Source organism: Ambystoma mexicanum, chromosome 1q (genome assembly GCF_040938575.1).
Source record: "Ambystoma mexicanum isolate Mex_15411 chromosome 1q, UKY_AmexF1_1, whole genome shotgun sequence".
Taxonomy (NCBI): Eukaryota; Metazoa; Chordata; class Amphibia; order Caudata; family Ambystomatidae; genus Ambystoma; species Ambystoma mexicanum.
Genome location: NC_090922.1, coordinates 477,185,287 through 477,201,871, shown reverse-complemented (window position 1 = coordinate 477,201,871; position 16,585 = coordinate 477,185,287). Strand labels below are relative to the sequence as shown.

Below are 16,585 nucleotides of genomic sequence, written 5' to 3'. Positions count from 1 at the left end.
GCCCGTTTGATATCAAGAATGGAACACACCTGCTGTCAATACCGGGAAGTGAACTGGAACCCTCTGTCAGATACTATGGTGTCTGGAATGTCATGACAAGAAAAAATAAGCTCAATCAAAATGCGTGCCATTTGTACCGAAGCAGGAACCCCAGGCAGAGGCACAAAGTGAGCCAGTTTGGTAAAAGAATCTATGGTAATCATCACTATGGTGAACCCATCAGCTGGTGGAAGATCCACATTAAAATCAGTGGAAATGATTTGCCATGGTCGATCTGGAATCATCATCTTCACCAGACTCCTTAAGGAGGGATCTATGAGGGGTTTTGGACTGAAGGCAGACAAAACAAGAAGACACGTAGGGCCTCATTACACGGTAGGCAGTAAGGGATTACCGGCACCGGTAAGGGCACCGGTGTCGGTAATCCCTTAATGTCCTACTACGAGGTCCCTTAGCGGGTCCCATCCTTAATACCTGGTTTTACCAGGCATTATGGAAGGGACCTGTTAAGGGACTTCAGAGCTAATAACGGTACCACAATTTGTGGTACCGTTATTAGCACCTTCCCCCTTCCCATTGAGCCCTATGGGGGCTGAAATGGGAATTGGGAATGGCTTTTTCAATGGGCACTTACCGGACTTGCAAAAGTCGGAATAGACCGGTAAATCCCCACTGAACGAGGGCAGACACAGTACCGGTATTGAAGGTAGTCATGGCACTAATAGCGCCATGACTACCTCCAACCTCGTAATGAGACCCATAGTCTTCGCCATCCACCAGCAGAGACAGCCACACAAAGTGTCTCTGAATCAGATCTAACGTATTGCGCACACCACAGTGTCCTGTTGCTCGTGTGTTGTGGCACATCCGTAAGATTTCCTTCCGAAGAGACTCGCTTGGCACACATACCTGGTCATCATGGAAGTATAGGTCACTGTCTCTATGAAGATCATACTTCGTAAGCAATGATTGGATTTCAGTTTCTTGGGTTCTAGTGTCTTCGGTGAGTTGTTGTAACAGGTTGGTAATAGCGTGAATAAAATGTGCTTTAGGGAACAACTGTTCAGAACAGAATTGAGAAGGACCAACCGGTTCTTTTCCGGACAAAGTATCGACACCCAAATTGGGCTTTGCTGGGATGAATGAGAATACAATATTATATGCGCAAAAGAAATGTGCTGTTACATGTTTGTGCATATTGTAGTGCCTTGAGGTTGTGGTGGTCAGTTCTAACTTCCACTGGGAATGCAGCCCCCGTAAGTCAATGCACAGATATAACTCCTCCGTGTTCTTCTTCGGAATAAAAAAGAGCGATGCCCCTGTGGGAGATGTGGATTCAGCTATGAGGCCATTGTGCAGAAGAGTGTGTATATAGTCCTTCAGTACTTCTTTTTCCCTGCAGAAAAGATATACATACGGCCAAAGGCTGATCAGGTACTAAGGTTATTGTGCAATCATCCCTCCGGTGAGGGCGCAATTCTGAGTATAAGACATAGGAGAATACCTCCTGATAAAGTACATATGGTTCAGGGATTTCCATTGTGGGATGTCTTAACCCACTAATCCAAGCCCTTCAACATCACTGTGCATTGCTGGCAGCAGCAACATCATAATGGCCACTGGGAAGCATGCGGCTCGCTAGAAATCACCAGAAAGTGCGCAGTGAAAACCTGAAAAATAGGCCACCATCTACTTTTGCCTATGTCAGTGGTAACACAGGAGACCACTGCCAAAACCCATCATTTGGATGCTCACAGAGCAAAATAATTGAAAAAGAAACAGAGCTGGTTTCAAAAATACGTTTTTATATGGTGTCAAATTTGTATTAATCGTGGCTTACAAACCACCCAAAAGATCCAACCTCCTTGTTGGGTGGTCAACATCATTCTCCTTCTAGAATCTACATAAATATAATGTCCACAGAAGTGTATCAATATCTGAACAAAGTATAATTTTGAGGAATGCTTGCTGGAAGAAATCTGTACAAAATGGGTGTAATACTGTTCCTCACCTCTACCAGAAGCTGGAGTTTTAAAACCATTTTGGGTAAAGTTGGACATGGAACTGAAACTATGCCAAAGAAAGACTTGCTATCAGAAGCCTAAGAAGTGGATACAATTTAAAACCATATTCTGAAAAGGCTTGAAGCAAGAAATTGTTTAATGTATGTGTTAAAAATGTGAGTTATATTATAAGAAAAGACAATTTTTAGACATTGCGTTAAGAGTTAAAGTTTTCCACACTGTGTTCAAACGAATTCCACACCTTCTCCCTGGACAGAGGAGACTTCCCCCTGCCCTTGGCTAAGAGATTGACAGGCTGGTGTCAAAGGGAACTGGGAGTGGCACCCTGGCCTGTTGCTCTCAGTGCAGACAAAGGAATCCTTGGGCTGAATAGAAAATGCTAATTTGGGTGCGACTGACCACAAACTGCTGGCAGGGAGGAGAGACATGTGACCTGTGAGTCAGCCCGGACCTTGGAGGCAGAGACAAACAATTGTGTGGTTTCAGAAAGCACAGCAGATGTATGTTTTAGAAAAATGCATATAAAATATTGTACCGCACTGACAAAAATGTGAAACTTTGAGATTGTTAAAATGAAAAATGTGCTCACAGTTGAAGACTAAGCTGGACTCCGTGCGATGTTCTGAGACCAAACCACAGAATTATTCATATTGTAGCTACTGTGTTTATGCCAGGAACCTGAAAAATTCCAGAAATGTGCTCCGATGGGGTGTGCATGTATGTCTAAAAATTGGTGCAGAAATAATATTGAGAAACCCTCCAAAAGCGCAAAAAGTGGTAATTTCTGAACCAAAGCTCTTAGGAAGATGAGAGTTGGACAGAAATGTACCTTAAAGGTACATTTCTGTCCAACTCTCATCTTCCTAAGAGCTTTGGTCTCAGAACATCGCACGGAGTCCAGCTTAGTCTTCAACTGTGAGCACATTTTTCATTTTAACAATCTCAAAGTTTCACATTTTTGTCAGTTCGGTACAATATTTTATATGCATTTTTCTAAAACATACATCTGCTGTGCTTTCTGAATCCACACAATTGTTTGTCTCTGCCTCCAAGGTCCGGGAAATCACATCACATAAATCTGTCATGTGATTTATGTAGTATTAACAAGTTGTGTATTTTGTAAATATGTGTTTTATGAAAAATAAGATACTGCCATGATGCCTACCCCGGGGACCCAGACCACGTCCAGCAACCCCGGAAGCAGGCATCAAGTTATCCTAAGCAAGCCCACCAACCCCTGCTAGGGGCTATTTGGGTCCAGTCCTGGCGCCTATGGCACCAGGCTCATATGGAGAGTCAGTCCTGGCGCCAAAAGAGGCTTGGAAGGGACTACTTTACTTAGGGACTATTTTTTACTCATGCGGGGCTGGGGAGGAATACTTACCTGTGACTACTTTGGAGGCTATTTAAACCACGCCCGAAGAGCAGCACACCCTTTGCGTTATTCTGCATACAGCAGCGTAACGCTCACCATGCCTGCAAGTCTGCATAAAGCCTTCTGCCACGCCCGCCTCGAGTTTGGAGCTCCTAGAAAAAGGGAGAAAGAAGGAGAAAAGGTTAGAACAAGAGCAATACCTTTAATCCTTACCTGAATTCCCGATCCATCGCGCCTTCGAGCTGGAAGAAAGAAGTTATTTCATGCGCGTCGCCTTGCCTGCTGCAGCGCCGCGCTGAACTCACCGGCCTTCTCAGCATCTTCACATTCCACCGCATCCTCCTGCATGTTCCCGCCGCACTCCGGCACCTAAGGAGAAGACAAGAACAGCAAGGTGAGCTAAGGGAATACACAGAGGAATATTAGTTACCCCCCATAGACTTACCTGATTTTACCACCGGGGGTACTATTCCTCTTCACGGGTCGACGCAGCTTCCACTGCATCTTCCCCGAACCCCGACCCCTAAGGGGAAACAAAAGGACAGCAAGGTGAAACAAAGGGACTAACAAGGGGAACCCTCACCACCACAATAGACTTACCTGATTTTACCGCCGGAGGTATTATTCCCCAAGACTTCATACTTTCTCTCAGCGCCTGAATAAGGGAGAAGCAACAGGTTACATATTGACTTTATTTTATCGTACTGTGTTGGAAAATACAAATCCTTACCAGAATACTACCGGTTGCCACGAGGAACTCTTCATTAGGGTCAAGCTGCAACCTGCAAGGAATCGTACAAGAGTGAAAGTCAGGCATTTGAACTCTTACGAACTTTATACTTACGGCGTCTTGCTGGGAATCTCGGAGTCAATATTGTTCTGGAACTCACCAATTCCTTCGAGCCAGTGAAGCAACTGGTTATCAACGCGCCCCTGCGCTCAATGCAGGATGGAGAGCTCATCTTTTCAAACCATCAGGTGAGACTATAAGAGGGGACATCAAAGGCGATCTGTGGAGAGAACAGCAGGGGTGGGGGGATTTACGCACAACTCCTCGGGTGGTTAATTCCCTTTCTCCATTTGCAGAAGAATATTCCCACGGGCCAAGCAAACAAAGCTAGGTGGGCCAGTCCAGTCCGTCATCTCGGCCCTACGCGTCACATTGGTGGAGACCGCAGCTGTCCAGTTCCGATCGACGCCTCTGTGGGAGCCAGGTGAGCGTAACAGAACGCGAAGCCTACCCACAAATTCCCACCCGGGCGTTATGGATACCTCAGAGACTGACCAATTGTCCCAATTACTAGGGGAACTGAGGGCTGAAGTGCATTCCGCCCGTCAAGAAACCAATGCTCTTAGGAGAGAACTGATTTTGTCAAAGGAGCGAACTGATAACCTTGTTAGGCAACTATTGCAAAGCCAGACTGGACCAGCACCCCTATCTGGTTCCGGGGGAAATCCAGCTCCTGTGTTATCGAGTAACCCTGTGCAAATAAACCTACCAGGAAATATTCCATTAGCTCCACCCGAACGCTTTGCCGGAGATCCCAAAAGGTTTGCCGTGTTTATGAACCAATGCCGCTTGCACTTTTTATGCAGACCTGGAGCCTTCCCAAATGATCAAGCCAAGGTAGCCTTTGTATTGTCATATCTCAGCAGCAGTGCAGCTGATTGGTCAATTCCACTAGTTACTCAGGATGACCCAATTCTTCGGGATTTTCAGGGCTTTCAAACGAGCATGGAAAGACTATTTGCCCGGCACTCCCAAGGACAGGCCCTGGATAATGAACTTTTGTCCCTATGACAGGGTAACCAGGACCTTCTATCCTACATTGCAACATTTAATAGGTTGATAGTGGAAACTGGATGGCCTGAGGTAAAACAAACCACGTTATTTCATCGAGGGCTTCGAGGAGAACTCAAGGATGTCTTGGCTCAAGTCGTGAACCCACCTCAAGGCTGCGCTGAATATATAGACTTAGTGGTCCAGTTAGATCACAGACTTCAGAACAGAAAGGCTGATTGAGCCAAGTTTGAGAATCGGGTGTTGGTCAAAACCCACGCTAACCCGAAAGGAGCAGATGCTTCATAACCCATGCAAATCGGAGGGGTTAAAGGATCCTTAACCCAGAACGAAAGAGAAAGGAGACGGCAAATGCAATTGTGTCTATATTGTGGAACTTCTGGGCATTTTCTACGGGGTTGCCCTGTATAACCACCAAAGAAGGTGGTAGGAGCTGCTGATAAAAGCCATATGGAGTCAGAATCGGGAAACGACCACGCCCGACAAGCGTAGAGGTCCGCTTGCCGAGCTTGAAGAAGGATACTCAGACCTCGCATTTCATCATACCAATGGTCCTCGTAGATCCAGGGCAGCCATGGCGCATGCATGCAGTAAGGGCATACATTGATATCGGGGCCATAGGAAACTATGTGGACTAGGAATTGGCTTCCAGGATGAATCTACCCCTCTGCTGAAAAACCACCTCAGATGTCATCACCACAGTCGATGAAACTGAAATTGCCTCTGGGCCTATAACTCATTCCACCGCAGAGATGACACTATTGGGTGAGGATGGGCATCAAGAGACTATTGTGTTTGATCTAATCAAAGCCCCACAGTTCCAGATAATACTGGGGATACCTTGGTTGGAAACACATAATCCTTGTATTGATTGGTGAGAGAAGAGAATAACCTTCCCGGATTGTGCACAAATCTATTACCCAAAGAAAAGTCAGAACGCAGGCCTGGCCACAGTAACCACAGCAGTCATGCAACTACCTCCAGAATACCAAGAATTCCAGGATGTCTTCCAAAAAGAACAGGCAAACACCTTACCTCCTCACAGATCGTACGATTGTCAAATCGATCTCATACCCGGTGCACAACCCCCTTGTAGCAGGATCGATGCCCTTACGGAACCTGAGAACCTTCACCTATGACAATACTTAGACCTTCACCTACGACAATACATAGACCAGTACCTTGCCAATGGCTTTATTCGCCCATCCAAGTCCCGTGCATCTTCAGCTTTGTTCTTCGTGCCCAAAAAGGAAGGTAACCTCAGAACGTGCATATACTACCGCGCATTGAACCAGATAACTGTTAAGAACCGATGCCCATTGCCTCTGATCCCTGAACTACTAGACCAAGTGAAGGACGCTTGTATATACACTAAATTAGATCTCCGGGGGGCATACCATCTGGTATGTGTTAAAGAGGCGACGAATGGAAGACTGCTTTCGCACTAAGTATGGAGTATGGGTTATTTGAATACCAGGTGATGCCTTTCGGGTTGTGCAATGCACCAGCAGCCTTCCAATACTTCAGGAACGATGTCCTTCGTGAACTCATTGACGTTTGTGTTGTCGTATATATCGATGATATTCTAGTAAACTCCTCTTCAGAATCTGACCATGTGACGCACATCCGAGCAGTCTTTGAGAAATTGCGCCAGCACAAACTATATGCAAAACTGGAAAAATGTGTTTTTCATGCCACAGAAGTTGAATTCCTTGGGTTTATCCTGACCCCAAAGGGAGTTCAAATGGACTCACGAAAGGTGGACGCAATCCTTAAGTAGCCATCACCAAGTTCAGTTAAAGGAGTACAAAGCATGCTCGGCTTTACCAATTTCTACCGCAGATTCATCCCGGATTTTTCACATGTTGTACATCCCATCACAGCACTCTTGCGAAAAAATAAATGCTTTATGTGGACTGAAGAAGCTGAAAATGCCTTTCAAGAGCTGAAAGCGAAATTCACGTCTGCACCTGTATTAAAGCACCTGCACCCTGAACTTCCATACATAGTGGAAACCGATGCATCCAGTCTAGCCATGGGAGCTGTCCTCTCTCAAAAGGACCCTGAAACTGGCCAGCTTCATCCAGTAGCATTTTGGTCCAGAAAGTTCTCGGGACCCGAGTTAAACTATGCGGTTACCGACAAGGAGTTATTAGCCATTAAATCCGCCTTCAAGGCTTCGCGGCACTATCTTCTTGGTGCCAGGCATACCATTCCTGTGATCACCGATCACCGGAATTTACAGTATTTAAAGACAGCCAAGGCCCAATTGCCACGTAAACTCTGATGGGCATTGTTCTTTGCTGAGTTTGATTTCGTAATAACCTATCGACCAGGTTGTAAGAATGGTAAAGCAGACGCCTTATCCCAAATAGGGATGGGAGAGGCAGAAGTGAACCCATAACCAGTACCTATAATTTCCGAACAAATAATTCTTGGCATGACTACTCTACAGACACTAGAGGACATTCAGGTAAAGATCCAGCAACTCTTTGATTCTACAGCCCTGCAGGACTGGGTATAAAAAGGCCCGGACTACTCTGTCAACAATGATGTGCCTTATTACCAAGGGCAGCTATTTCTGCCACACAAGGAACTCCAAGAGCTAGTCATCTCCCGTTATCATGATACCCTAATGGAGGGGCACCCAGGTATTGCAAAAACTGAAGCTAAAATTAAAAGACAATTCTGGTGGCCCACCTGGCGAAAGGAAATATAAATAATTTGTGATGTCTTGTGGCATTTGCGCCCAAAACAAAAGTCAAAAGAAAAAACCAGCTGGACTCTTACAACCTTTAGACATTCCGCCTACACCATGGCACACCTTATCGTTAGACTTTATTACTGATCTACCCTCATGCAATGGATTTAACACCATTCTAGTTATTGTGGATCTTTTTTCCAAGATAGCCCACTTTATTCCTTTAAAGGGATTATCTTCAGCTTCAATCCTGGCCAAGGAGTTCCTCGAAAACTTTGTTCGCATACACGGATTTCCGTCCATATTGGTCTCTGAACAGGGCAGTCAATAAATTTCACATTCTTGGGAAAAATGCTATCAATTGGCGCAAACCGATGTGAGGTTATCGACCAGTCACCACCCCCAGACCGATGGTCAAACGGAGAGGACCAACCAGACTCTCGAACAATACCTGCGTTGTATGTTACATCAGACAGAGTAATTGGAAAGACATTCCTTGGATCGCCGAATATGCATACAATAATTCTGTACACTCTGGAACTGGACAAAGCCCCTTTTATACCTTATATGGGCACCATCCTCGAACCTCAGACCTTGACTCACCCCAACACTTAGAAATGCCCGCAGTGGACCATCTGCACGCTACGATTACACAATCCTTTAAGGAAGCAACTACACATTTAAAACAGGCGAAAGAAAAATACAAGAAAGATGCTGATCGGCATAGAAGTGATACTCCACAATACCAGATAGGGGACCAAGTATGGTTAGCCACAAAACACATAACTCTAAAGGGAATACGGACCTTTAACCCCAGATATTTGGGACCTTACTCTATTAAGGCCATTATCAACCTGGTCGCTGTCAAGTTGGACTTACCTGCTAATATGCGAATTCACCCCGTCTTTCATGTGTCACTTTTGAAGCCAGTGCAACCAGGGACAAGACTAACCAAGTAACCAGACCCTATCCTTGTAGACGGAGAACCCGAATTTGAAGTTAAGAACATCCTGGACTCCAAGCTGATAAAGTCAAAACTCTTTTATTTAATCGACTGGAAAGGTTACGGACCACAGGAAAGGTCATGGGAACATAGTGACCATGTCCATGCACCTCGATTGGTGAAAACATTCCACCGAAATTTCCCAGACAAACCGAAACCACAGGGAAGAACGACTTTAGGAGGGGCCTTGGGGGGGAGTGCTGTCATGATGCCTACCCCCGTGGCCCCAGACCACGTCCAGCAACCCCGGAAGCAGGCATCAAGTTATCCTAAGCAAGCCCAACAACCATTGCTAGGGGCTATTTGGGTCCGGTCCTGGCACCTATGGCACCAGGCTCATATGGAGAGTCAGTCCTGGCGCCATAGGCGCCAGGCTCATAGATTAAAACTTACCTGATGCAGACCATGCTGCAAGAGCTCCAAGCCAAAAGAGGCTTGGAATGGACTACTTTATTTAGGCACTATTTTTTACTCAGGCGGGGCTGGGGAGGACTACTTACCTTAGACTAATTTGGAGGCTATTAAAAACCACGCCCGAAGAGCAGCACACGCTTAGCGTTATTCTGCATCCAGCAGCGTAACGCTCACCGTGCCTGCAAGTCTGCTTCCAGCCTTCTGACACGCCCACCTCGAGTTTGGAGCTCCTAGAAAAAGGGAGAAAGAACGAGAAAAGGTTAGAACAAGAGCAATACCTTTAATCCTTACCTGAATTCCCGATCCATCGCGCCTTCGAGCTGGAAGAAAGAAGTTGTTTTATGCGCGTCGCCTCGCCTGCTGCAGCGCCGCGCTGACCTCACCGGCCTTCGCAGCATCTTCACATTCCACCGCATCCTTCTGCATGTTCCCGCCGCACTCCGGCACCTAAGGAGAAGACAAGAACAGCAAGGTGAGCTAAGGCAATACACAGAGGAATATTAGTTACCCCCCCATAGACTTACCTGATTTTACCACCGGGGGTACTATTCCTCTTCACGGGTCGGCGCAGCTTCCACTGCATCTTCCCCGAATACCGGCCCCTAAGGGGAAACTAAAGGACAGCAAGGTGAAACAAAGGGACTAACAAGGGGAACCCTCCTCACCACAATACACTTACCTGATTTTACAGCCGGAGGTATTATTCCCCAAGACTTCATACTTTCTCTCAGCGCCTGAATAAGGGAGAAAGCAACAGGTTACATATTGACTTTATTTCATCGAACTGTGTTGGAAAATACAAATCCTTACCAGAATACTACCGGTTGCCACGAGGAACTCTTCATTAGGGTCAAGCTGCAACCTGCAAGGAATCGGACAAGAGTGAAAGTCAGGCATTTGAACTCTTACGAACTTTATACTTACAGCGTCTTGCCGGGAGTCTCGGAGTCAATATTGTTCTGGAACTCACCAATTCCTTCGAGCCAGTGAAGCAACTGGTTATCAACGCGCCCCTGCGCTCAATGCAGGATGGAGAGCTCATCTTTTCAAACCATCAGGTGAGACTATAAGAGGGGACATCAAAGGTGATCTGTGGGGAGAACAGCGGGGGTGGGGGGATTTACGCTCAACTCCACGGGTGGTTAATTCCCTTTCTCCATTTGCAGAAGAATATTCCTACGGGCCAAGCAAACGAAGCTAGGTGGTCCAGTCCAGTCCGTCATCTCGGCCCTACGCGTCACATTGGTGGAGACCGCAGCTGTCCAGTTCCGATCAATGCCTCTGTGGGAGCCAGGTGAGTGTAACAGATACTCTGTGCAGAGGCAAAGGGGAGGATTTTCCCCTAAGCCATAAAGATGACACAGGATGATACGCTGATCCCTTCTCCAATCAGGGGACATGGAATCATCTAACCTATCAGATCCTTAGAGGGTTGGGCATTGTAGAATAAGCCTCCCTACCCACTTTGGAAATACATAAATAGGGACTGCTGAGGACTGACAGGACACACACTTTTCCACTACTTCACTGATTTCTTGGCGAAGCACCCTGCAAGAAGTTCCAGACAGAGCTCCAGACTTAGATCCAGAACCAAACTCTAGAACCAATTCTAGAACTTTGAAATCAGAAAGGCCTAACCCAAAAGCTGAACCCTTCTCAGCAGGCCTGCAGAACCTAGCAACCTGATTCCAACCCCTAAACTTCCAAGGGGCTCTCACATTCAGCAGCTGGGCTGTGCTGTTTTGCTATTCTAGCCAGGAACCCTGTGCTAGAACCAAGATCCAGACCCAGAAAGCAGAGCTGTATCCAGAACCCATCAGATCCAGTCCAAGAGGCCGTGCAGACCAGAGTGCCTGAGACCTGTCCAGTGGCGAGAGAATCCCAGCCAAACCCTTGACCAGATCTTTGACGGGGCCTACTCCATTCCAAAGCCATAGGAGTGAGTATTCAGTCTAGAACTGTACATAACAATCTCTTAGTTTAAGTAATCCCATTCTATCCATTTCAATCTGCCCAGAACTGCATTATAGAACCTCTTTTGTCTATCTTAAATTCTCCTCTCCTCCACATAATTCTTGGTAAGTTGCAGCGATAATCATCTATGCGCTGATATTTTTCAAGTGTCTTGACGCACAACAATCAGAGCGGAAGGCGCCCTGTTTCTGGTGGTTGTCCCGTTGGGTATCTTGTAGTTTCATAGCCCTTAGTATAAGTGCATATTGATTCCTAATCTGTAAAGCGCAATCTGTCATTTTTGAAATCTTGACTTTGTTTCTGAAAAATCTACCTTCACAAAAACCTGTGTAACTTTTGAACCACACGCCCTAGAACCGAAATGTAATTGTCATTTTGAAGCTAAGATCCTAAGCTAAAACAGCATTCCAATTCATTATAGTTTTTACGTAATCGCGTTTCACGCACGCGGAAAAGTTGCCGCGAATTGTAATTTAGCTCAATTTCACCACAGGTCAAAATAGCTGTTTCTTGTTTTCAACTGCTGAATTTCATTTTCAATCTGATAATGATTCATGAATCATTGCCAGTGTTGAACTGAACCAATCCAAAGTAACTCTCACTTATCCTGAATCTCCTTTAGTGAATTAAAATCATTTTAGCATATTTTCCCTTTCATTGCAATCACTTTCAAAAGTATTTCTGCCTGTTTTAAAATCATACCTGTTTTCTCTAAGCTTGCTGGGAGAACTGGGATTGAACTGCATTGTTGATTAATATTCCTGAAACCTGTGGGCCCTCATTTCTACCTCTTTATATTGCATACTGGGGGGAGTGAGTAATAACAGGGGGGAAAAGTGATTATATTTTCCTTTGTGGAAATCATATCGAGTTTTTTTTCTGTGCTGCATTCTTTCCTATTATTGTATTTCCTTGAATCCATATAAAGTATTCTCTGCTACAGTATCCTTCCTATTCCTACTCCTAACTGATTAAAGAGATTGTTGAGATTGTAATATTACCCATTGCTGATCATTGTTCATATTCATAAGTGTGCTATTCAGATATTATTCTATTCATAAAAGTGTGATATATATTGTTAAATTCTTCAAATAAACCTTTTAATTTGCAAAACAAACCTACTTCTTGGCTCAGTGAGGTCGGGGAGATCCAGAGAGAGGGGCATTATATAAGGGTTCATCATCCAGATTTAAAGAACTTTGACATAAAAATATATAAATAAGGGCTTCCATCGGGCACCCCATACTAAGCATTGACTTAGTTGGAGTGCTGGATTGAAGTCACTTCCACCATTATGTGAATTAGGACGTGTAGTGACAGCGGCTGAGACAGAGGGAGAGGAAAACCCAATAGAGCGATGAGTAAGGCAATGTGAAAGGCAATATTCAGAACCTAGAAAGACATTTCCTGCTGTCCAATTTATGTAAGGGATGTGTAACCTAAGCCACGGAAGTCCCAAATTGATTAATTAATGTGTGGTTCTGATTATATCGAACATGATTGATTCAGAATGAGAAGCTACCATCATTTGAACAGGAAGGGTCTGTTCCTTAATAGGTCCAGAGTTCAAAGGACTCCCTCCCACACTTTCCACGGGTATGGAAACCACCTTTGCATTGCGGGGGAGGCCCTGACTACAAGCCCACTGGTCGTCCACAAAGTTGCCCGCTGCCCCACTATCAAACCAAGGCTGGAATCTGGCTAACGTCAGTCAACTCAAAAATAGAAACCAATAACACTACCCTGGGGGAATCAGAATTATCAGCATTGGGTTCAGAAAGGTCTGGCATTGGGGAACCTGAAGCACTGTCCCGTATCAGGGTTCCCCCTATGAACGGCTCCAGCGTTTCCCAATCTGCAGGGGGAGCGACCGGATAAACATTAACAAGGTGATCCTTCGACCCACAGTACATATAAAGCCCATTTGTTCATCTACGAGTACGTTCTTCTCGGGTGAAAGGACCCCGGGCTACCCCCAAATGCATAGGTTCATCACAGGGAGCAGGCTTAGCCGGTGTTGGTAGGGAGTCTGCTAAAGAACGATGGCTTTGATTCTTCCGTGATGTCTCTCTTGGAGACGATAATCCAACTGCATAACCATTGCCACCATTTCGGTTAGATTAGCTGACCCGGGGACGCAGAAAACCTTGTCTTTTAATTCTTCCGATAAACCCCTCCAAAACAAGGTGACTAAGACATAATCCGGCCAGGCGGTCTCTACAGCCATTTGTTAAAAATGTGTGATGTAAGTAAGGAGATCCTGCGAACCCTGCCGGAAATTTAAGAGATGTTCTTGGGAAGACACAGTGATCTCTTCCCTCCCGAACATGCACTTTTGGCTATGAACGAAATCAGGATAGGCATAAAAAATAGGGTTGTTGGTAATCACCAACAGGGTCGCCCAAGCCAACACGGACCCGGACAGTTGGGAAATCCTGTGACCTAATTTGTCACGGTCTGTCGGAAAGAATGACCCCTTGAATGCAAACTGTACGGTACAAGAGTCCAGAAACTCTTTCAATTTATGGGGGTTACCTTCAAACGTACCCCCCGGCAAGGGACCTGGGGGTAGTTCAGAACTCTGTGGTGCTCTTACATGCTGTTGACAGAGAACAGCATTGTCCTGCTTCAAACACTGTACCTCAAGGCTAAGAGATTGAACTGCAGCCACTAATTGCTGCATCTGGTCCATGATAGCGATTACTATTATTTTCAAGCATCGCTAGTTGTTATGTTCTACTACTAGTATCCTTAATAAAGGGTAGAAATGCACTAACCTGGACCAGATGAAGTGATTTGCTTCTCTTGAAGGAAATCCCTAATGCCCTTGAAGCCGCTCCGCCGAACAACAGCAACAGGAACTCCAGGGACCTCCGGGAAACCCTCTGGGGAATAAAACCCTGGGAAGATGTAGTCTTCGGGTTAGTGGGCCAGGCTGTTGTAGTGCAGGTAGTTTGGAGATGAATCCTCAATCATGGCTCCCCTGGAGGAAAGAAATGAGGAAGTTGAAAAAGCAGATACACATCATAGCCAATGAGAAGGAAGTAAATAGGTTTGATTACCCTGGATACTATTGCTGTCCTCTAAATGAAGAATAGCTGGGAATTGGAGTAGAATGGAGGCTGTATGGAAGAGTATAAAGCTAGACAATACAATATGCAGAAGGCAATGTCAACGAGTAGGGAGGACGGCGTTTGACTGCAAGGAAGGTGTCTGATGATCACATCAATGTACTCTCGGGGGAAGTTGGATATTTTTGTGTCTTTTGCTGAAGTCTATAATTAGAGAGAGAGAGGATCAAGATTTGGTTAGAGTTCAATTTCAAGCGAAGTCATAGACAAGAGGAACAAACGCTGTACTATTGCTAGGCAACGCATTCGAGTATTGAAATGTTTGCTGTTCTGCTTCCAATAGAGCACTAGGAAGGTGTCCGGGCGTGTTGAGCCCTAAAGCATAAGAATGACATTTAAATCATAAAGATCAGGACGCTTTCGAGAGGTAAAGTTTCACTGCGGTCGAACTGTTGTTAAGCATTCCCAGAAGCGAACGTGTCTGTAGCGGCCGATCCAGAATCACAGATTTCTTGAGTGCGCGGGCACTGCAAAAGGTAAAAGGGTGTTAAACCAAGGGCCAAGAAGTATAGGGAAGACAGAGACAGGATTGAAGGCCTGGGAAACAAACTCACAATGCATCTTCTGTGAAGCGTAGCATCTCGCTGGCTACAGGGTGAAGGATCCTCATATCTGATCCCTGCAGAAGAGTGGGCGGGGCCAAGGCCGGAGAGAAGGCAGACACTGAAATGAAGCCTGCACAATCAAGCGCCATGTTGGGGGAAGCATAGAAGGTCATAGCAACATGCTTCCAGCACCTCCAAAGTGACCAACGGAGCCCATGAGTCCTAACACTGTGTTTGCCTCGGTAGGGACTACTTTCCAGTCTTTGAGCAGGTTAACATGATAGACATGGATTTTCTGACATCTATCAAGTTGGAGGATCCGATAATTTAGGGGACTTTTTTTCACTAGAACTTCATATGGTCCTTACCACTTGGAAATCAACTTATTATCAGATGTTTGGAGGAGAACTAAGACTGCTTGACCCACAGAGAAAGTTGGATTCAGAGTGTGTTTGTTATTGTCCGCTTTTTGCTGTTTTTGGGCTTGACCTAGATATATGTTTTTACAATTTCACTTACCTCTGCCTTATGGGTTATTAAATGAAGTCTGGTTTGGGAAATTGGTAAAATGGCCTCTTCTCTCTCTTCCAATGTCTCTTTTAGCATATCTGAAACATCCTGAGATTCCCTCCTATAGAGTAGCTCAAAAGGGGAATAACTCAGGGATGTCTGATGGGTCTTCCAGACTGCGAATTAAGCCCAGGCTCTCAGGATACCACATTTTTTCCAGTCGGTTTCCACCAACTTAAACACAATTCTTTTTAATGTCTGATTGAACTGCTCCACCAAACCATCTGTCTGGGGATGGTAGACCGAGGTTCTTAGGGTTTTGATGTTAAGTACTTCTTGCATGAGGTGAGACATGAATGTTGTGCCTTGGTCAGTAAGCATCTCCTTTGGAAATCCTACTCAAGACAAAAAGTGTAACACATTCTTTAAGGGCTTAATATCCGTTGGGTGGTGTTATTGCATAGGAGATATCCTTTGAATATCAGGTGGCATTGTCCACAATCACCAGAATAAGGCCGTTTCGTAACTTAGATGTTTCAAGTGGACCTACTATGTACATCACTATGATATTGAAACAGACTTCGATAATGGGAAAGAGTTCGAAGGGGGCAACTGCAAATGGAGATGCTGCAGTCTTTTGACATATATCACATGTTAAAACGTAGTTCTTTATGTCAGTAAAAACTCCTGGCCAGTAGAATCTAGGAATTACCTGACTCTGGGTTTCCTTGGTGAACTGCTGTTGCATATGAATTAGCCAACTGTAATACAATTCTTTGATGACTTTGGGGGACCACCGACTGGATTCGAGCTAACCCATCTCTGATTATATCTCACTGATACAACAACTCCTTTTTTATGAAGAAAAAAGGCTTGCCTGGCTGTGTCCGACTTCCTCTGTGATTACCCTAGCAAAGTCCTCTGTGAGGACTGGGTCATTTCTTTGTACAAAGGCCACGTCTGGCAGAAGTAGGACCTCCTCTGCTTCTTCTTGGTGGGTGTCCACTATGAGGAGGTCTGCTTCTCTAAACCCTCTTGACCACCTACCTGTTTTTCATAATACTTTGACCTATTGAGGTACTGAAAATAAGATCTTCTCCAGGGTCT

At 45.3% G+C, this 16,585-nt stretch overlaps 1 long non-coding RNA gene across 1 annotated transcript in view; it reads right to left on the bottom strand.

Annotated features, from left to right (window-relative positions):
* Nucleotides 1–14,257, bottom strand: part of LOC138529114 (uncharacterized) — a 36,877-nt gene extending 22,620 nt beyond the window's left edge. The window contains exon 1 of the long non-coding RNA XR_011284465.1: nt 14,070–14,257. This is a non-coding gene — a long non-coding RNA (uncharacterized lncRNA). The remainder of the gene's footprint in view (nt 1–14,069) is intronic.
* Nucleotides 14,258–16,585: the final 2,328 nt, after the last annotated feature.